The sequence below is a fragment of the Sturnira hondurensis genome, unplaced genomic scaffold, assembly GCF_014824575.4.
Source record: "Sturnira hondurensis isolate 20B ecotype Veracruz unplaced genomic scaffold, ASM1482457v3 Scaffold0006213, whole genome shotgun sequence".
NCBI lineage: Eukaryota > Metazoa > Chordata > Mammalia > Chiroptera > Phyllostomidae > Sturnira > Sturnira hondurensis.
Window position 1 is genome coordinate 5170811 of NW_028078844.1, and position 24310 is coordinate 5195120.

The window sequence follows — 24310 nt, forward strand, 5'->3', positions numbered from 1 at the left end:
ACCTGGGATACTTTTTTTCTTATAGGTAACCTCCCTAATTTTTTCTCATGGCTGGTAGAAATATTTCTTTACCTCAGCTTTAAACTGTTGACAGAGCATATCTCAGCCATTCTCTAATAAATTTGCTTAAATTATAACAAACTCTTGTACTTCCAGTCAAAATGGAGGTGTAGGTAAACATGGCTTGCCTCCTCAAAAAAACACAGCAAAGATTACAACTAAACTACAAAACAACTATCACCCAGAATCATCAGAAAATTGAACTGTAGGGAAGTCTAACAACCAAGGAATTAAAGAAATCACATTCACTCAGATAGGAGGGAAGGACAAAGACACCAAGATGTGGAACGGGAGACCTCACACTCATGTGTGGTAGATAAAAATTGGTAGAGATATCTTGGGAGTGAGGGATCCTAACCCCACAGCAGACCCCCTAGCCCAGGGTTCTAGTGCAAGGAAGATAAGTCCACACAATTTCTGGTTGTAAAAATCAGTGGGGGTTGTGGAAGTGGAAGAAACAATGGGATTCTTAGGAGTCTCCTCTTAAGGGGTCTGCAACAAACTTAGGACTTACACAGACCTACTCTCTCTGGGCTCTAGCACTAGGGCAGCAGCTGGAAGCTCACCAGTGGAATATAGGGAGAAACTAAAGTATTTGGCATCAGGGGAGGGCTGGGGAAGCAGCTCCCACTCAGAAAAAACTCCAGAGGCCACACAACAACCATTGTCCTTTCTCTGAGCCCTCCCCCACACAGAGCAGCGACACCATATCTGATACTCCATCTCCTGGTTCCCACGGGTCGCCCCTCCCAGCAGTTACCTAAGGCTCTACCTCATTCAACTTACAGGTGTGCTTTTCTACCTGAGGCCATGCTACTAAGATAGGGAGTCAGGATAGCTCTACCTAATACATAGAAAGAAAAACAGGGAGGCTGTCAAAATGAAGATACAAAGATATATGGCCCAAATAAAAGAACAGACCAAAACTCCAGAAAAAGAACTAAACAAAATAGAGATAAGCAATCTATCAGATGCAGAGTTCAGAACTCTGGTTATTAGGATGCCCAAGGAACTCACGGTGTACTTCAACAGGATTTTAAAAAAAAGACCCAGGCAAAAATAAAAGTTACACTAAGTGAAATAAAGAAGAATTTACAGGGAATCAACAGTGGAATGGATGGCACCAAGCATCACATAAAAGAATTGGAATATAAGGAAGAAAAGAATTCAATCAGGACAGCAAGAAGAAACAGGAATAAAAAAACCAAGGATAGCTAAGGAGCCTCTGGGACAACTGCAAACATACCAACACTCGAATGATAGGGTTGCCAGTAGAGAAAGGGCAAGAAATCAAAAATTATTTGAAAAAATAATGAAAGAAAAATTCCCTAATCCGACAAAGGAAATAGACATACAAGCCTGGGAAGCATAGAGAATCCAAACAACATGGGTGTAGAGAACCACACCAAGACACATCATAATTAAAATGCCAACAGTTAAACGTAAAGAGAGAATCTTAAAAGCAGGAAGAGAAAAGTAAATAATTACCTATAGAGGAGTTCCCATAAGACTGTCAGCTGATTTCTCAAAAGGAACTTTGCAGGCTAGAAAGTACTGGCAAGAAGTATTCAAAGTGATAAAAAGCAAGGACCTACAACCTAGATTACTCTATCCAGTGAAGTCATCATTTAGCATCAAAAGGCAGATAAAGTACTTCCTAGACAAGGTAAAGGTAAATCTAAAGGGGTTCATCATCACAAAGTCATTATTATATGAAATGTTAAAGGAACTTATTTAAATAAAGAAGATCAAAACTATGAATATTAAAATGGCAATAAATTCAAAACTATCAACAATTAAATCTAAAAACCAAATGAGAAAACAAGAAAGACAGAATCATAGACATGGCGATCATTTGGATGGTTACCATTTGGGAGGGAGAATGGGGAGAATGGGAGAAAAATACAGGGATTAAGAAGCACAAATACATAGATACAGAATAGGCAGGGAGATGTTAAGAACAGTACAAGATATGAAGTAGTCAAAACTTGTATGCATGACCCATGGACATGAACTAAGGAGAGGGCATTGCCAGGGAGAATGGGGGTGCTTGGTGGAGGGGGCAAAGGGGGAAAGATTGAGACAACTGTAACAGCATAATTGATAAAATATATTACAAAAATCAAACTCTTTACATAAATAGCTTCTTAGGAATATTGTCCCAGATACAGCTTCTTATTCCAATTATTGCATTTCCGCTGTATTCAGAAATGACATTTATTTTCATATTTAATCAACACTATCTTTCAAAGCTATAATATCTACTCTATCATTAGTTAGGTTCAGTAGCTCTCTGTTGCATGCTATTTTCTCCACTCTATTCTCCTTATATTTTATTCAGCTTTTTAAAAATGCTAAGCTACTCACAGATGTTGCTAGTGTGGGTTAAATTTTGAAGCAGTTTTACTTTTCTCATCAAATGCTTTACTTAATTTTGACTGCTTCTTTTCATCCCTTGAAATTTCTTGTTTCTGCTTGTAATTCATTTCGCAGAATTCACGGTCTATAATTTTCTTAAGAATTCAAAAATATGCTTTTAGAAAGTTTTCTAATTTTTTAGAATATGCATTTAAATACATACTCTTCATTTGTCTTTTGTGTGCTATAGTTCCTTTTTTGTATTTTTAACCAAAAAATTTACATTTACCATGATTTTTTTTGCTTTTGTTGTTTTTATATTCTTTTTTTAAAGATTTTATTTATTTATCTCTAGAGGGAAAGGGAAGGAGAGAAGTATCAATGTATGGTTGCCTCTCATGAGTCCCCTGCTGGGAACTGGCCTGTAACCCAGGCGTGTGCCCCAACTGGGATTCAAACCGCAATCGTGGTTTGCAGGCCCGAGCTCAATCCACTGAGCTACACCAGCCAGGGCTTGTTTTTATATTCTTTACTTCTGAATCTGGGAAGTTCCACCCAATACTGTTAATTGTCCCCAAATAGTGTTGATGGGTTGTTATTTATTTCTGCTCCCTTTTTAAACAGATGTTCTTGAAATCTTTCCCTTATTCTTTCAACTTGGGGATTTATTCAGTTACCACATTGCTTGAAGCAGGGCTTGAGGCAAAGGACAGCTGCATTCCAGTTGTTATTTCTGCCCATATTCTTCCCAAATCAGTTGACTCATCTGACAGGGGCATATCTGGATTTTTTTTTATCCTTCAGCTTTGGCACAGTTAGCTAATCAAGTAAAATATTATGTCACAAAATCCTCTTCAACTGGACTTGTGCAGTCCTCTTTTTTTTTGCAGCTACAAAGTTTTATTCCCTTGCTTCTTTTTGCCTGTATCTTTTCTGGTTCAGCTTTGCCTTCACGCCACAGTTCCTGATTAAGAAGCTGAGTCTGCAAACCAAAATAGTATAACCACATTGCCTCCTTTCAGCTCCGCTGCACCTGAAATTCTCTGGCTGGTGTAGAGTATAGGTCTTAAGCCAGGAGTGTCTTGTTTCTTCTGGGGGTCACCCATTGCTTAGCCCCTAGGCCTTACATCTAAATAGATTTTGTTAGTAGAGGCTCCTACAAACAATTTCATGTTTCTTATACAGTTTACCTTCCTATCAATTTGGGTAGCATGTATCAAGGGTTGCATTCATCCTCTTTTGCCTAGGTAAAGTAATACCTGCAACATGTTACGATTCTTTTGTATGGGCTACCATTTTCTTATTTTCAGCACAAAAAATCTTTATTTTATGTTTATCTTATACCATTGTGCTCTTATATCTCCTTAGGATCTAGAACATGTGGTCCATGTCGTGTTAGACAATTTTTTTCTTAGAACTTTAATGGTTGGGTAGATAAGGGAGAAAAGCTTCCAGTACCAGTTAGATATTTGCAGAATTGCTATGTTGGCAGTAGTCCTGTTAATGCCTTTGCTGCTTTTACATGACTGTTAAAGGTCACTCCTTAACTTTCCAGGTAGGGTTGGATGTGATCCAATTGCATGAATAGAGTGTCACCATAATATTTAACAGAGTTAGGTGAACAGTTTGTTTCATGAATACTGAGTTTCCATAAGTGACTCAGTTCAGTGTCACATGTGTTCTTGGTATGTTTTGTGCCTACTTCTCCCTCAAATGTGGATTCCTGGGAAAGCACAGAAGAAGGGTTGTAAAGGGAAGTTCTATGTCTCATAAGAAACAGACCACAGGTAACACTGCTTAACATGGATTGGAGAACAGTTTTCCTCCTGCAAGGTACTAAAGGATAGAGAGGTGGCTATGGTGGCCTGGGCTTTCAGTGAAAGTGATGGCAGACATGAAATGTCCCTTAGGATTCACATGACCAAAATTAGGAATGATGTGGAATGATATCATATAGTTGCCCAAGATTCACATGACCAAAATTAGGAATGACGTGGAATGATATCATATGGTTGCCCATATGCTTGAAAATACTCTCTATATTGTGACATTCAAGGATTCTTGAGAGATTTAAAAAAATCTCCGAAATCGGAAATGTCTTACCTGCCAAGTCTGTTGCCATTTAAATGCTCTCTATACTAGTATTAGTTAAGTCATTAAACACAAATATTCTTCTCAATTTTCTGCTCAAGTAAGTTCTAAAATGCGTATCAATGACAAGCCTGAGCTGGGCAACAAAATCTAAAAAAAGGATAATGAATAGCGTGAGTAGAGAGGAAAAGACTAATATAATAGAGCAATTTAGGTTAAACTACCACTAGATCTAAGTTCTATAACTCACATATTAAAAGTTAATATTGTTGCTAAATTCATAATTTTATCAAACTTATAGAAGTAATCATTATTTTTGTATTACTTATTCATTAAGTGCTAATAAAGTTCCAGATTGAAATGGTAAAGTGATATTTTGTTTTAATTTTACTTACTTCAGTATTATTATAACAGATATTGGATAAATTCACACTCTCATAAACATTTGTAAGTGCTCATTAAAATCTTACAAAGCAATGTTCATGATTTTAAACATAGCAGCTTATAATGACTGTAACAACTAAGGTAAGAATAATGCTACAAAACATGTTCTGCTTGGGGCTTTTTACATGTTCAATGAATAGAAAAGTAAAAAATAAGCAAAAGAAATATAATTTTAAGAAATGTTAGTAAAACAAAATGAAAACAATTAGCTGTAACTAGTCATCTGTCTAGTTAAAAGTGAATAAAAATTAGTACAAAGTGTGATGAAAAGGATGTCATCTCTCACTATTGATGGCCGTGTATGCTTATTTGGAAAGCAGTTTCACAGTGTATGACAGCAGCCTTTAAAACACCACTGCCCCCTCATCCAGGAATTCTCCTAGAAACATATCCAATGGACATAAGTAAAAATATAATAATATCATTATTTATAATTGTTAAACACTGGAAAACACAAAAACAATTTTAAAAATAATTTACTAATTTATGAACAGCCATAAACTTAATTATTACATGAAAAATTAAAATAGTATTTTTAATAATTATTGGGAAATGCCTAAAATAAAATGTTAATCCAAAACAGCACAACAAATGTTAAAAATAAGTGTTTTTATAAAAGTAAAACTTGTATTTATATGTTTTTATTCAGTGGCATGATTACTGTGATTTTAATAGCTTAGTCTGTTATAAGTATATTTTTCAAATTGCCTGCCTGTCACATAACTTTTGCAATTAAAATATTTGTCAAAATAAGAGCACCAAGTATAAATGTGTTGCTAAGGAATTATGAGAATGCAAGTATAGTGTAAATTATACTTGCATTTTTATCATTTTGAAATTCTTATGAAACACCCCATTTCTTAAGTAAAAGCAAATGTCTTTTCTTTTGTACTTTTCCTGAATGTTAGGGAATAATTTGCACCAGATCTTTCATCACAGATAAACCTCAGAGCACACTGCAAAAGCTAAAACTTAGTTCTTTACTAATATAATGTCGAAATTCTCATAGTAATAAAAATAATTCTCTACCTATATTCTCCATTAATCATTTATAGCAGTAGGCAGTAATTATAATATTTTTTTAAATTATGAAATGTTAAACATTTTACACCTTTAGCCATTGTTAATGGAATTAAATCAAATGGTGACAAATGCTGCATGAAATGAAAGCTGTGTACCAATACAGGAAACATGTACTCATTTTCTTTTTCATATTTAAGTGAAGATTAAGATACAGTCTGTAAATTGAAGGGCATAGAAAGTAGAATCAAATAGCTATCTTCAAATTTTATGATTATTTGTAATCTTTATATTAGTAAGTTACTGTGGAACAGTGAGGAAAGTTTGGACTCAAACTAAAGAGACAAGGAAAAATACTCCCAGATGTATCATAAAGGAGGCATGTGACTTTACAGAGTTCATTTAGCTTTCCTGATAAAAGAAACTACCTAATTTAATAGTTCTCTTTCAATTTAATGGCTGTTGATTATCATGGTTATATTTTGGAAAATATTATGGTACCATGATTATAAATTAAAAGTGTACACTATAAAATTTTGAAGTAAAATACTGAGGGATGTCCTCAATTTTTCTAAGATGAATTTCTTTGAATTATTTCATACAATATTATTTTGCCAACTTTGTTGACTCACAGAAATTGTTGACTCTGGCCATCAACAGGGCATATGACTGTGACATGCTGCAGAAACCTCCACAAGACTAAAGGCTTCTCGTCCCTTGTATAGCTACTGAAAGATACCATAGTGCACTTCATCCATAGTAACATTTGTTTGAACAGAATTTAAAAACACACTTTTTTATTTATTCAGGTACTTGTTCAATTAGTAAACTTGAAAGAACCTTTTCTTCAAAAGCTAATCAATGGACTTAATGAACGCAGCAGTAGTCAACTTGGAGACAGAAAGAGAATGAACACTAAAGGAAGTTTAGCATGGCGTAAATATTCCCCCCTCCCGCGGAGGTAATACGACTGAATGAGTATTCGCTTTCCAAGTAAGAGGGAGATAAGAGGTATTTACTGATTTATTGATGTTGATTTTTGATGTGTTTGTTTTCTTGGTAGGTTTACTGTTTTAAGAGAAAATAGTGAAATATTGGGTTTATGTAAACATTTGTTGATTATCTACTATGTGCAGTACACTGATTTGAAAACTGAGAATAGATAATAGAAAAGGATATGGAGACAGCTTCCCTTAATGAAAAAAAAAAGGTTGAAGATGACAGAAAAGGGAAAAGGAAGCATGAATATTATCCAGGAAAATTAGAAGAAGAAAGTGAGTTCTAATAATTCAAAGAAAGATGAATAAAGGAAGGGAGCAGTTCTCTAAAGAAGATAAATTTAAGGTATCTAATAAAGGTAAAAGTGTAGATCAGTAAAGGCACTATGAAATATTAGGGCAAAATAGTGCTTTTAAAAATCCTTACCTGAGATATTTTTATTGCTTCTAGAGAGAGAGGAGGGATGGGGAGAGAAAAAGGGGGAGAGAGAGAGAGAGAGAGAGAGGGAGAGAAGAAAGAAACTCAAAGCGAGAGAGAAACATCAATTGGTTGCCTTCTCATACATCTGAGTATGTGCCCTGACTAGGAATCAAACCTGCATCTTTTTTGGTATAGGAGATGACACTGCTTCCAACTGAGGTGTACCAATCAGGGCAGGAATAGTGATATTTAATTTAAAAACAGGCTACATTATCATGCATGTTATTTAAAAAGGGGTACAAATAACACGCACTAATAAAACATGGATGAAAAACACATGCTCAAAAGTACAGATTCCTGAAAAGTATTTGATAACATCACTACTATATAACTATCAAATTTATTTAAAAATGGCTGTATGTATTATTGATGGAATAGAATAATGTGATTTAGAGCAACAGGTATTCAGTAGATTCAAGGTAGCCGTATATACACTTTGTTTCTTGGGTATTGTTTGTAGGTGCATCCGGGCACAATAACACAATGTTTCTGACCCATGCCTTCCACAGCATCTCGTCCTGTTCATAGCAGCCTGATCTTCCTGCTGCTTTGTTTTCACATCGATCACTGTCAGTATTGCACGACTTTCATTAGTGTTCCAGTGGACAACTGTAGGATTTCTCTGAGGGAAGCTCTTCATAAGTTCACTCTTGCACAAGAATTCAGCATAAGAGCTACTATAGTTCTTTCAGAACAGGCAATCGGTATCCTCTATCAAGTGACACAGAAAAATCAGTTCAAACTTGCATGATGCTTTGGTAGCAAAACTAAACCTTTATAAGATTCAGAATGTCAGATATTCACATTAATTGGAACTAGTACTTCACTGGTGATGACCCTTTCCTTCATGACCATTTTCATGTGGATTAGCTTCTGAGAATCTTCATGTTAAATCTGCATTTAATTTTACCTACATTCTAGAATAACCATATGTTATAATAACACTCAAATATGAGTTGTTAAAAACCTGTTAGGTTTTAGACAAGTGCTTTATTCTCCTGGCTGGAATTTTTTTTCTGTCCTTAGAACCTGTAGAGCACACTGTGCTGTTCAGTGCTACTTAGTTTATATGATAGTCACGTACTCTTATGTTTTATTTTTCCTCTCAGACTTTGAACTTTATGAGGGCAGAGTATCTGATTGTCTTTGAATCCTCCATAGTGCCTACTATGGAATGATATATTTGGTTGACATTCAGTAAATATTTATAAATAATTGTGCTAACAAATGCATATTTTTTTAGATGATTCATATTATACAATATGTGCAATGCAGAGATATTCCCCAGAAAAATCCAGTCCAACTTAAAAGATTTACTTTTAAAACAGCAATGATATTAAAATAAATGCTTTTATATTATGCTGTTGTAAGCAAAATGATTGTTAAAGGTCACAGGCATATAATACTATTGTTAAAATATGCATTAAAATTAAATATGCATTTCCATTTCTAACATTAAGGACGAAAGAGTTTTTTTATTATCCATACTATTAAGGTTAGCTAGCTTCATGGAAAATATTTCTAAATGGTTGGATTACATTCTCTACAATAGTAGGGAGTACAAATACCAAAGGTAAATAGCATTTTTACAGTTTTTAATCTTACAAATGCTCTAAATTCTCCTCTGTCTCTGTACTTAAGATATCAGATTTTAAAACATTGTTTTGTATTAATACATGCTGAGGTCACTATTCTAGTAATACCAGCTGAAAAGTCAAGAAACTGAATCACTGTGTGGTAAGATTCAAATACATCAGCCCAACGGGAACAGGGTGGTTTGATGGCTGTGACAGATAGTGCCCTGATTCAATTTTAGCCACGTTCAGTTAGGATGCACCTCCGCCTCCGTGCTTTATTTGATATGATTCATTGTTGAGAGATACTGCCATTGTTTTAGGATTGCTCTTTACAAAGAGTTTGTGGATTAAATAAGCATCATTTCCCCTAAACTGTATGTTTACAGTGACATCATAACAGTGAGGAAGCATCACCTCATACACTAAATGGGGTTAGACTGTAGACATGGACTTCTGAATCCTGGGGATACTAGGGAAAATGGGGGCATTAGCCTTTTCCATGTTACCCTTGATAATGCAGGGGCTAGTAATGCATTATATCTATGGAGAAGGAAAAAGGCTGAAATTACAGGATGTTTTGATTTGGTATGTGGGTCAGGTGGAGTAACAAAAGAAAATGAAACTGAATGAAAAGCCAGTTTGAAATTTAAAAGACCAAACTTAAAAAAAATGTCAAAGAATCCTTGAAATATAAGAATAGGAAATTATAAGAAAAACATAAAAATGTACTATCTACACTTTTGCAAACTTTGTTCACCGCTGTCTTAATATTTCCTGAATATTTTTATCTTCCTTTAGTAACATGAAGACTTTATACTATTAAACGTTCTATCTGGGGAATCAGTAATAAAAGTAAAAATTATGAAAAGCAAGAAGGCACTTGTCTTTTGTTTTCTTTGCACTGGAAGCTGCTCAGGTTGTATTCTAAAACTGATTCACATGTAATGTATTATAAATATATTCAATAATTAAAAGTAGTTGTTTAGAGTTGCCCACATGCATGGTAACAGAAGTGTGAGGAGGGGTGGCCTCTGGGTTGTTGTGACCACTCAGCTGCTGGGCCTTCTGGCAACATTCCATGTCAGACTACAGGGATTGTCTTCAATATCTCTCTGCTTCTAAACTACCTTCAGTATATGTTCACATACATATTTTTTCTTTAGGATTTGAGTTTATGCAGAATAGTGGAAATAAACAAGGTTAGATTTTACCGTGATGATTAGGTTATAAATTAAAATATGAGAATTAGTTCACATTGGTCCATATTCAAGGTCAAAGTCTTCTCTTAGCCATAATGCAATGAGAAGTACAATGATGGTGAGGGTCACTCGAGGGGGTCATTGGCTGGGAGGTTTTTCATGGGGAGAAGGAGCAGTGTCTTCTGGTGCGTCTGGTGATCTGTGAAATGGCATGAATCCAGGACAAGACTCACCCCTGTGAGTCTCACAGAAATTAAACAATGTCCTTCATAGTATTTTCCTTTGTCAAAAATATAATTTCCACAATTCCAATATCAAGTTTACTTAGTCACTTCTCTTAAAATAAAACCAGTGAAATTTATCACATATATTCTGTGCTTGACACTGTGGAACTGTCATTTATCAGCACTATGACAGATCTTTGTATTGCCTTCCCCTTTTCAAATATTGGTGCTTGCTCCCAAGTCACAAACTGTATATTTACACTGAACTTTCCTAGTATAATTGTAATTCAAATACTAACATTTTTATTTTACCTTTATGAAGTTAATTTTCTACAGAGAGGTTAATAGGTTAATTTCCCCAGTTCTATTTTGCATTCTAAGGAAAATTAAAAATAATTTATTCCTGATGTCTCTGGTAACATTATTTTAGAGAATATTAAAATATAATACTCCTATATTTGACTGCAGATTAAAAAAGAAACAAATTGTAGTTTTACCTCTCAGAACAAACACATTAGCAACTCTATATGTCATCTAATTTCTTAATGTCCCATTTTTGAAACATTATTATGTGTGTGTTGGATTACTATCATAGGTATACAGACAAAGGCATTCATATTTGTCAAATTCCACCCCAAAATTATACACTCAAAAATATTTAATAAATACTGATTCATACTCTACAGCCTATATACTTTTTTATAGTGGATTAAGAAAACATTTCCAACATTCATGTATATAAAGACTATAACTGACAAGTTTTTATTATCACAATCATGCAGCCAGTCCAGAAGATACTGCCCATATACTATATAGTATGTTAGTGTAGGCCACCTAAGACTTTGGAGAATGTCAGAATCTGAGACACTAAGAAGTAGCAACTCTTAAGCATGTGTAGTCTATCATGAAATAGGGAAAACAGCCTGGAAACTGAAGTAAAGAACATTTGAATTTGAAGTTCCTTCCTGGCTGAGGGACATTAGGCAGGTAGCAGAGCAGCCCTAGTGATAGCCTGATTATATATATACATACATACATACATACATATATACGCATATATGTATATATACGCACACACATATATTAATATATATGAATATGAAGCAGGCACTGCACTAAACACCTCACAGACAAGATCTCAAACAAAGCTCAGAGCAGCCCTTTGGGTTACTACTATTGTCCCTGTTTTGCATTTCTGAAAACTGAGACTCAGAAAGGTTCAATAACCTGCCTGAGATCATGATGTCTAGGATGTGGCAAAATCCATTTGTAAGCTAAGAACACAAAGCTTATCTAGAATATTGAGTTCCAACCTAATATTTCTAGTTATTTCTCAGGATTGTATTGAGAATCAAATAACATAGGGTATTATAAAAGGTTTTGTAAATGATAAACTGTTTGTTATTTATGATTTCCAAAAGTGTCTTCCAGGCCTGGGATTCTGATTTTATTATTGAACTAGGTGTGAAATATGGCTCTTTTGACTTGCAGAATCTGGATTTCTGTGGTCTGAGAGACTTCCAATTATTGGCTTCAGTTAGTTCAATAAGTTATATCTAGAGATCACTTATAAGAGAGCATTGTCATGGCAGGTAAGTTTGTTTTTCTTAATAGTGTCCAAATGCCAGTGCAATTATACTTGATCTGTGGATCCACAGCTTGAATAATAATGCAAATCTACAAGCAGAAATATTTATTCAGAGTTTATTATGCTTTACACACTATGCTGTCTTCTATGTTCAGGGGATACAAAGAAAATAGGTGGAGACTATGTCCTTAAGAAGCTTGCTTATAGTCTACTGAGCAGATTTGCAATTTATGGATAATTTGTAAGCTTATACTTTAAAGTCGAATACTTTGGATTTGACAGTAAAAAATATGTTAAATGGATATATATATATATATATATATATGTATACTTCAAATAAATGACAATATTGTCAATTGTGAAAAGCATGTTCATAAAAAATCTTAAGTTTAAGGCCTATTTCAAGCAGAAATACATATAAATGGAATAGTAAAAATCCTCTATTTAAAATGTATTAATTTATTAAGGTCATTTAGTCATCATTAACCAATTATAGAATAGTTTCTCATAATATAGAAAATATAAGACAGAACACCATGGGGTTACTATCCTCAAGGAGCTTCTATGTTTATATTCTGATTTGTTTTAAACACTGCAACATATTAGTGGGACATTGCCTCAGCAAATATCTTAAAGGCTGAGAAATCCCTCCTAATCAAAGACACTTCAGTCCTTACCTCTCATCCCTGTCTGAGGCATATTCCAGAGTCATATATTCGCTGGTGACTTCTGAAAAGCTATTCTTTGCATAATTTGTTCTTTTCGTCAGGAAGCACAAAGTCAAGTGCTTACAGGCCTCAATAGAAAATAAAAATACTGCAGGTAGGCCTTCAGTTTCTAAGACCCAGCTAGAGAGAACAGATTTTATTTATTTGTTTATTGGTGACTTTTTTTATTGCTGTTCTATTACACTTGTCCCAAATTTCCCCATTGTTCTCCCCTGCCCCATCCACCTCCTAACCCCCATCCCCACTCCCTCAGTTAATTCTTACCCTCTTGTCAATGTCCATGGGTCATTTACCCCTGTTTCCCTGTTCTTTGACTAGGACCTTCCTCTTCTTTCCTTGCTTATCCCTTTCCCCTCCACCTCTGGTGGCTGTGAATCCGTTTCTTATTTCCATGCCTCTGACTTTATTTTGCTCGTTTTTTCATTAGGTTCCTCTTATAGGTGAGGTCACATGACATTTGTCTTTCACTACCTGGCTTATTTCACTTAATGTAGTACTTTCAGTTCCATCTATGCTGTCCCTAAAGGCAGAAGTTCCTCCTTTCTTTCTGCTGTGTAGTATTCCATTGTACATTAACTCTGGGCTACCTACTAAGCTCTAACCAGTTGTTGCCATTAGGAAATTTTGATTCATTATAATAAGGATTTTCTAATTTTCTAGAAAAGTCAGAGATCCAAAATTTTATGTACAAGCTACCAATTTTTAGGAGGGAAACAAATTAATTTTTTAAAGTCTTGTGGACCAAGACACAGTTTTTCTAGTTTCCTTCCCATGCTGTTATCTTCCCCAGAAATCCTACTTTTTAATGTGAAATGTATATATTCTGACAATCTTCTTGTTCATTGTTTTAACTATCATCTACATGCTGATAACTCTAAAAGTGATACCTTCATCCCAGATATTTCTACAGCTACTTGAATACTCAACTGAGTATAGAACTTCACTAGACAGAAATTTCTAACAAAAATTAGATCTAAAATGAATGCAAAATACTGCTTTAGGGCTTCTTATTCCATCTTTCTTTCATGTCTTTACAACACACACTCCACTATGTTTTAAGTCATAATGCTAGAGACCTCCTTCTCTTCTCTATCATCAGCCATAAAAGTCTGCATTTTATTTTGTACACATGAGGCTGAGTGAATGATTTATTTTATTATACCCAGGATTACTGTGGCTACACTAATTTTCAGAGGACAACACCTAAACACTTTATATGATGTATTTTAATATGGTTTTACATATTTCAAATTAAGATCAAGCTAAGTATTTTTTATCTTTAATGTGTAATTTAGACTCCTAAAATACAAAGGATTTCATTAGTCTGACAAAAATTTACATAGCTAGTGAGCAACAAACCTGGGAGTTGAATCTGGGTCTATCTCCACAGCTTATGTTCTCTGCTTTCACCAATGAGCTCAGTTTGGAAGAATGGAAGTGTTTCTACACGTGAAGAGAAGGTAGAAACATGCTCAATTCAGTGCTATCATTTTTGTTATTACTATTTTTAATCCTCACCAGAGAATAGGTTTTTGATTTTAAAAAGAGGAAGGGGGAGAAAGAGAAAGAGAAAAAAACATTAATTGATGTGACATAGAAACATCAAAATGAGAAACATCAATTGGTTGTCTCTCATGTGTGCCCCAACCAGGTTTTGGAACCACAACCTAGGTGGGTGCACCAACTGGGAATTGAACCCATAATTTTTTGGTATATGGAAAAATGCTCCAACCAACTGAGCCACCCAGCAAGAGCAGTGCTGTTATCTTTGGAACTGGGTGTGAGAAACAGCAGGGGCTAGAAAGTGAGAGGTATACCTAAAGAGCAGATTCTTCTGAAGAGATAAGATGAGAAATCAGTTAAAACAGTAGACAAAAAGAACGCAGAACAATGAGAGATGAGTGGGACTCTGGTGGGGTTCATTTTGTATTTTTACACCTGCCCTCTTTTCTCTCAAAGTTGATCCTTCATACCAATGCCAAAATAATGGCCCTTGAGTTTCTCTTTCTATAATGCTAGTCCCCTGCCTAAACTTTGAAATGCTCCTAGTTATCAAATTATTTTACTGGCTTGTATAGTCCTGAATTTACAATAGCCTTCCCTATACCTGTGTCCCCTCCCTCTAATTCTTCTCAGATCCAACGAGATACTTAGCTGTGCCATCCCACCCCGTTTTCCAGGTTACTGCTTGTGCTCGCTCTGTGCAACTCTCTTTATGCCTCTTCCTTTCCGCTCCATTCTTTTTATGACAAGATTAAATTCTACTTTATTAAGGTCCACGTTTATGAAGTGTGGCCTCCTCTGATACTCATTCTTTGGTGATTACACTGTACCTTCTAATTTAAAATGTATTCTCTTATTTCATATTAAATTACTTCTGCATTTCTACCAGATTATAAACTTTTAAACATGAAACATTGCATCTAACATTTCTTTTCAATAAAGTGTGTGACACAATAAAGGAAGGAAGACAGCTGCCAAATGAATATTCAATTAACTAAAGTGACAATGGAACACTTAAAAAGCTGAATATTAGTAGGAGCTAAATAACTTAATAACAAACATATAGATGCTTAAGTAATATAGAATAAACAAATGATAAGTAATTCAGTTTCTATGAGTCATTCAAATCATAGATGTTGAGTCTAACCAGAGTCTGACAAAGGATTTATTTTTCATTATTTCCATATAAATTCATCATCTAAGTAAATTAACCCAATCATACTTCATTAATCAAATTAGCCTGAGTAATGCAGAGTCCTTTTCTTTAACCTATTATGTTGGTCTTATAAGGGGTAATCAGTCTTTCTGGCTCCTGAGGACAGCAAAAAGAACATGCTTTTGGAAGTACATTACCAAGACGCTAACACAAGCAGAGCTACTCACCTCCTCCCCAATATATCTATAGCATCTGTCACATTGCACGAAGATTTTCAGCAGTCATCACTGGGTTGTGTGCTATTTAAGAACAAAGAGGCCTCTGTCCCCAGAGTGGAATACTACTTGGCATTGTAGACACACAAAAATTGCCTTTGCAACTAGATAGAAATAAAAGGATTTTAGTGGGTCTAGTTGCTGCGTAAAAGACAAGGTTGGGGGTAGAAATGAGAAATGTTGATGCCTGAATCAGAATTTTAAATGGAGAGTTGTGGCATCACTACCTAGGGCCTAGCATCCTGGCAGTGTCACCATTCAGGCGGCATAATCCTTATGAGATATCGAACTGAGAGGAAGGATAGAAGGCATCTTGTATGACTGTCTTTTCTCACTTAGAGACTCATAACTAGACTTCTAGCCTCTAAAACCCAAAGGCATGTGTTTTAATGAGCGATAATCTTTATAATCCTTATCAGTCACCTACTCATATGAAATCTATAAAAATCTGTTTGTTTATTTTTATAGTTGCAGCAGTCACTAATAAGGAATCTAAAACAAGTCCTTTACTGGATGCTTAAAATATTAATTAAAACTCTAATATCTAACCATCAATTCCAAAATTCCTCCATTCTCATATTCATATATACTCAGCAGGTATTAATTTAGTGTCAAGCATTGTGCCAAGAGCCAAGCTCTAGCGATTTGCTCACAAATTCAATAGCACCTGGTCATCCAGGAGCTCACATTCCAGGAAAATATATGATAGTATTATTGACAAGGTAAGCTCAAGATGCCACAGGATCATGGCAAAGTAGAGCTTAAGCCAGCTTAAGGTGGTCACAAAAGACTACCCAGAGACAGTGACCAGATATCCCACAGCCAACAGCCCCCTTCTGCAGCTACTGGGCTTTCTACAAAGTTAAAATTAATGTATGCAGTCAGACTTGGTAAGTTATAGATCCCAACTGGCAATGAAAAATGCTTGTCATTACCAGTCGTTCTCTTGGCTCTCGTAAGTGAGCTATAATAAGTAAATAAAATGATTCAATTTAATACTTTTAATTAAAGTTGATATTGTCATTTTAAAATAATGGAAATATGTAAGCAAAGAGATCAAACATGACAACTGCTAAGTGGACATGATATTCCGACAGCAAGTCCTGATATTGGCTCAAATGTCTAAAGATCTCCCATCTATCCCATTTGGAAAGAGCAAGACAAACTCAATGGTGGTGAGATTACTACATTTTGAACAAAATGATTTAACAAACAAAATATAAACAGAAGCATAGATAAAAAGAACAGACGAACAGCTCTCCGAGTGGGGGGAGAAGGGCTGGCTGAAAAAAAATGAAGGGATTAAGCAAAAAATATTTATATATAAAGTTTATAAATATATATAGTATATATTTATTTTGATATATTTTATGTATATAAAATATTAATTTATTTATACACACACCCATAGACACAGACAACAGTATGATGATAGCCAGAGGGAAAAGGGGAGATTATGGGGATGAAAAGAGACTTTCCTTCGGGTGGCCAGAGCATGGTGCAGTGTGAAGATGCTGCTTTATTGACTTGTGCACTTAAACCCTGTGTGGTTCTGTTAAGCAATGCCATTTCAGTAAATTCAATAACAAATATTACTGTATTTTCCTTTCTTTACATATTATTGTTAATAAGCAAAGTACATACTTTTTGGAACTATGTAAAAAACTCAGAAATATTTCAATTAAAATAAAAATTCTGCATGATACTAAAGAAAAATAATCACTATCAACATTTTGATATAGACTTTTCAATCTCTCTTATATATTGTAGTTCTTATAAAGTTAAAATCAAGACAATCTATCTTTTCTCCTCTCACCATTATATCTTACATATTTCTTGTCTATTAAAACTTTCTAAATCATGATATTTTATAGTTAAATACTATTCTCCAGAGAGACAGTACATTGGTTGTAGTACAATGATTAAAAAGCATGAGTATTACTAATACTAAATGAATAATTTCTCTTTGAAACAAAACAGATAAAGTAAATGTATGGGAGAGGTGAAGNAGACGAACAGCTCTCCAAGTGGGGGGAGAAGGGCTGGCTGAAAAAAAATGAAGGGATTAAGCAAAAAAATATTTATATATAAAGTTTATAAATATATATAGTATATATTTATTTTATATATTTTATGTATATAACATATTAATTTATTTATACACACACACCCATAGACACAGACAACAGTATGGTGATAGCCAGAGGGCAAAGGGGAGAGGGCAAAGGGGAGATAATGGGGATGGAAAGAGACTTTCCTTCGGGTGGCCAGAGCATGGTGCAGTGTGAAGATGCTGCTTTATTGACTTGTACACTTAAACCCTGTGTGGTTCTGTTAAGCAATGCCATTTCAGTAAATTCAATAAAAAATATTACTGTATTTTCCTTTCTTTACATATTATTGTTAATAAGCAAAGTACATACTTTTTGGAACTATGTAAAAAACTCAGAAATATTTCAATTAAAATAAAAATTCTGCATGATACTAAAGAAAAATAATCACTATCAACATTTTGATATAGACTTTTCAATCTCTCTTATATATTATAGTTTTTATAAAGTTAAAATCAAGACAATCTATCTTTTCTTCTCTCACCATTATATCTTACATATTTCTTGTCTATTAAAACTTTCTAAATCATGATATTTTATAGTTAAATACTATTCTCCAGAGAGACAGTACATTGGTTGTAGTACAATGATTAAAAAGCATGAGTATTACTAATACTAAATGAATAATTTCTCTTTGAAACAAAACAGATAAAGTAAATGTATGGGAGAGGTGAAGACATTATTACTTTGAAAATAAAAACATTTCAGCAAAATTCCTCTCTCAATAAAATATTCATACTTGGTTTCTAATCATTTCTGTAAAATGAAGCTTATTTTCAGAGTCACTTGTTTCTATAACACACTATCATTACCAAATTTTGTGAAAAGAACAACAATCAATGTAAAAGGCATGTATGTATGTATGTATATGTATATTCAATGTGCATAAAACAGATTCTAAAGTATGAACTATATTGTATAACTAACAAATATAAATTTATTTACAAAGTTATTTTGATATATATATTTGCTGCTTTTTATTTTTAAAAATATATAAATATGTAAGTAGTATTGAGAAAAAGTTATGTACATGAAAGCTCATACTTCAGTATTTTGAAGGCAAGAAAAAAACATACCCTACAAATTATATATTCTATTTTTTCATCATATTTTCCTTTGGTAAAGTTTGTGTATACATTCATGTGTGTCTCTGTGTGTATGCATCTATGTTATTTATATATCTATATGCATATGTATACATACATACATATGGTGGTAGTTGTACTAATTACTATTTTAGTATTATAATAATTGAACTCACTAGCTTTTATTAAACTAGTTATTACTACTCTATATTATGTGATTGAGTGGAAAGTCAGAATTTTAATATACATGTTTATTTGCACCAACTAAATTAAATAATAAACTTCTACCAAGAGTAATAACTTTAAAAATGATAATCTGAAATTTATGTCAGAATAAAATACGTAGTGTTCTACCAGCAATGATACTAATCTGTAAGGAAATGTAATGGCCTTTATACATATTATAAAGATGCTTGTTTATTTACTTATTTTCTGCCACCAATACCAGATTTTTTCCAACCTGTTTGTTATCATAAAAGACCTTGTTTTTAGTCTTAAGATATGTGGTTGAGATGATAAATTGAGTATTTTTTTCTGGAAGGAACCACTTTCAAAGAAAAATAGTGAGCCAAATTACATACAATAATGGGTTCCACAAACAGCACTGAAGTAGAAAATGGCATTTCTTATCTAGAAAACGGTTTCTTAGTGCATTTGGTATGGGAAAGGAACCATGGTGTGTTACACGCATGAATGATGAACAGTGGTACTAGAATTCTTCCTAAAACACAAACATAATTATGACATAAACTGCTTAAAATGATTCTTGTCTTCTGACCCAGAATAAGAAACAAAATCCTTATCCTGCTTTACAAGGCTGTTTGCCAGGCTCCCCCTGCCTCCGCAGTGCGCTCACCCCTCCCTGTCAGTCCTCCGCTCTGCGCTCTGCAGACCCCAGACCCATCCTGCCTTCATTTTCCTGTGGCAGCACTGATCCTCAAAGTTGTTTGTACACCTTTACATTTTTCTTATGATGCTCCTTTTGTTTGCCTGGAATATTTTTATCTCATCTTTTAAGACTCACATGGATTACCACATTATCCTAATCTTCCTAAAACACCTGTGCTTGGGAGGATGCGAGGTAAAGAGAAGGAATCGAGAAAAGGTTGGGGCAAAATCCACAACAGTGATTTCCCGTACCATTTATTGACTAGAATTTTCAAATATCAACACAGAACTCTGCGGTTTACTACCACCAGCGCCTATCTTTACCTGGCTATGAGGCCAGGACTGCTGTGGAAAATTCAAGCTCTTCTAAACAATGAATTCTTTAAAAATATTATTCAACTAGCTCTATCAACTCCATAAATTATTATAACATTTTGAGGACATCTTTTGTTTTTGTTACATCTTATTAGTCACTTTTTTCCATTGTTATGACACTGGCTTTTCTGCAAAAAAAATATAAAGAAAAATAAAGAGTCTTAAGATGCATAGAAGAAACTTCTTTAACTCAGAACTGTTAGCATATGTCTGTTAGAGGACTCTCATGATTGATATTCTTTCTTAAACAATCTGGCTGGACTTTAATGAATTTAACCACTCCACAATTAAATATGATTATGTAAGACTTCAATGAGTATTTTCATGAATTCAAATTTTTCACATTTTAAAAATTTTTGATAAATCTTAAAAAATAGATTTTCAAAAGCATTGCATCAATTTTGCATGCTTCATTCCTGGAATGATTTAAAATTCTCTTTATCTTTACCACCAACATTAGCTAATCTATTATGTAAAACTGTATATCTCTTTTTAGTTTGTTTTCCTCTGATTAGTTACATATATTTTACATTTTGTTTACTAGATTTTCGCCAATATGAATTTTCTGTTGCATATCTTTCGTTCATTCTTTTCCATCTCAGTGACACATGTATGTGTGTGTAGGTGCATGTGTTTTTTCTCCAATATAGTTTCATAAGATATCTTCTCAAGAATTGATAACTTCTGAGTTTCTTTTAATGTTAAAAAAGTGGCAATGCTATGAAATGACAATCTTTATGAACAATATAGAGAAATTTGTACAAATAAATTATTTTAGTAGAATACACATTTAACTGACCACATACACATAAAAAGTGTTGGTTCATGACCTGGTCATCCTGTATCTAAACTGTCACAGCTTGTTCTTAATTTTAATTCTCAATATGGATAATCATGTAGTAAAGAGTTACATGGAATTGAAAATAGTTTATAACTAAATGAATTAAGATAGTTTTGGTGTTTCCAAACAATTGGAAATTTGTGTAGATGTAAAAATCTTTCATTCTGAATTAAAAAATGAAACAGTCTATGGGCTCTATGGAGAAATTGTTTGGTAGCCATTCATGTGCGGGGAAAAAAAGAGCTAAGTGTTAAGTTTTAATTGACTCTGAGCTTAACATGAACAAACAGAGTGATGTAATTGACTAAGTACAGTGTAAAATGTTTACGTCATTGGAATTAATGTTCTCACCAGGACAGATCACATCAGATCCTGGTCTCGAGTGTCATCAGTGTGAAGTTTAATGAATTTTAATTTTGTACCAATCATGACAAGAATATGGGGTAAATTTGGAGACAGAGGATATTTAGAATGCTACAATTTGGATGTTAAAAGTTTTAGAAACTATGTTACAGAAGAAAATGAATGTTATTGCCCTGGCTGGTGTAGCCCAGTGGATTGAGCGAGGGCCTATGAACCAGAGGATTGCAGTTTGACTCCCAGTCAGGGCACATGCCTGGGTTGCAGGCCAGTTCCTGGCAGGGGACCCAGAAGAGGCAACCATACATTGATATTTCTCCCCCTCTCTCCTTCCCTTCCCCTCTTAAGATAAATAAACAAAATCTTAAAAAAAAAGAAAATGAACATTATTTAGCTTGGAAACATACAAAGGGAACATGTGATAATTATTTTCAAAAATATAAAGGGGTTCAGTCATATAGAAAATAAACTAGATTTGTGCTGTTTTATTCAATTCTGGCTTAGGATTAGTTGTTATAAATACCCAACCAAAAGGTAGGTTTCTTCTCTCCTTTCTCGCAGTCAGTCAACAAGCATTTATTGAGTGTGGAACATAAATGTTTCAGGTACTGTGACAGGCCCTCAGAGTAGAAATACTAATAAAGTATCATTTGTGCCTTCAAAGAGCTCACAGTCTAATGGAGTTGACAGATTATCCATCTATCTATCTAGTTATCACCTTTCAAGGTATATACAACATACGGGAAGAACTAAGCCAGAAATTTGATATTCAAGCAAAAGCTGACTAATATCTGTGCTCATTGAAACATCATCTAGACTTTTTATTCAGAGCCAGTGTCCTAAAATAATGTGCAATCTTACAAGGTATATTTATGTAATACATAGTATTTATATAACATATGTATATTACATATGATTTTAGGAGAATCAGGACATTAAAAACAATGTAAATATTTTAAAAGAAAAATAATTTGTTACAGAATAGTAAATATGGAATTGAGACTTCTGTCTATTGGATCAAATAGGGAAACATTTTGATTTATAAGTTTTCCATTAAAAAAAGAAGCATACATATTTTTTCAGGAAATAAAATATAATATTTCTCTTGATTTTAACATTTGGAGCAAAGAGTGGTAAAATGCCTTACAACCTGCCTAGGTAAGACTGTATATGTAGTCAAAATTAAATATTTTAAGCAAATATAATCTAATTTAAAAAGAGAGAGGGATAAAGGGTCATAAAAACTCACAAATTGTTTGTGAAATTTGCTATGGGAGGTGCAGTGTAAAAGACCAAAAACTGATAGGAATAACATGGTACATTTGACTCCGACCTCCCTTTTCCACAGTTCTTCTAGTTCCATGAACTTTAAGAAGTGCTAAGGAAGCAGTCAATGTCTGATTAGGTGGGTTTCTCTTGAAGGTGCTTACTAATTCACCTGGGCTTCTCAAATGGCCTTTTTTCTACTTTGAAAGTGCATTGTATCAGCATTTTCTAGTTCTTTTGTTGGCAGACAGCACATATTATAAGCACCTAGAAGTTCTCTTCTACGACCAGATTTAAATTTATCAAAGAGCAACCTGGCCAGGACAATGATGCCAATTACATTAACAGTTCCACCTTCTTCCTTATAGGGCTTATTTTCTTCCTTACTTAGCCCATCCTATAAGTTGAATTTAACAAAAACAAATGAGACTAAAACATGTTTAAGATAAAACTACACTGCATTTATTTTGGATACACTATCTCATTGTCTTCATAGCTTCCCTTTGATTTTATTTAAGATAGCACATAAGAGGTGTTAAATATCCTAAGGATGCTCCCAAAATGAGGAAAAACTCATCATATATTGCTAGTTCATTGTACAAACATAGTTACTGATTCTTACTTTGTACCAGATATTTTGTGAGGTTATGAAAATATACTGTTAACAAGACAAACAATGCTCTATGTTCTGGAATTTTATATTCTAGTGAGAAATATAAATGATAAATAAGTAAAATACTTAAAATAATGATCACAAATTGTGATAAAAGCTAAGAGGATCATGAGGCTGGTAAAGTAATTGGTGTGGAAGGGCTTATTCTAGTAGGGTTGGCTAGAAAAGTTTTACTGAGGTGATGACATTCACCTGAGTGAGAGAGAACTGGGCAAACAAATAACTGGATTGGAGGAGTCCAACAAAAGGGAATGTCAAGGACAAAGACATAGAGAAAAGAAAGGATTAAACATGTTTAGGAATTTAAAAGACCTTGCAGAGTCTAATTTGTGAAAAAGGCAAAGAGGCGGGCCAGAGGCACATCAGGAAGGACCATGTCAAAGAGAATGAAAAGCCATTGGAAGGTTGTAAGTAAAGAAGCCTCAGTCTCTGATTTATATATTCGGAAGGATGCCCTAAGTTTCAGTACATAAAGTGGATGGAGAGAGGTAATAAGTAGAGGCAGGAAATTAATCATTAAGTTATTAGAAATGTACAACTGACTTGGATGAGAAAGGTGACAATATGAGTGATGTACTTTGGAGCTAGAGAAAGAGAACTTGGTCAGATGGTGTGTGACACTAAGGAAACATTTTTAGAAAGTAACAGAAGGAATAAGAAAGCAGATTATAGAAATGTAAAAACTAGTAGCATATCCACTAGGGACTGTCAGAAAAAGGTAGATGAAGAACAGTGAATAGGAGAATTTTGGAAAAATCAAGTGAGGAATTTCTGCCCAAGATCAAATTCAGCTAAGAAAGGGCAAAGCTTACCAGTTCACACTATCAGTTCAAAGCACATGAAAAAGAGCAGCTTATTCAAATAAATAGTGGGTACACCCAAGCAAAACATTAATCCCTAACACACAAGAAAATAAATGATCAAAAGAGATGGTATAATAAATCTAAAATTAAAAATCCTAAAATATTAAAAACATGGGATAATATTTTTATAGTTTTAAGAATAAAGA

The 24310-nt window shown here is 34.0% G+C and overlaps 1 protein-coding gene across 6 annotated transcripts in view; it reads right to left on the reverse strand.

The window, feature by feature from the left end:
- The window catches only part of GRIA4 (glutamate ionotropic receptor AMPA type subunit 4), a 399918-nt gene that overhangs the window by 363269 nt on the left and 12339 nt on the right, over positions 1 to 24310 (reverse strand). The window lies entirely within an intron of this gene.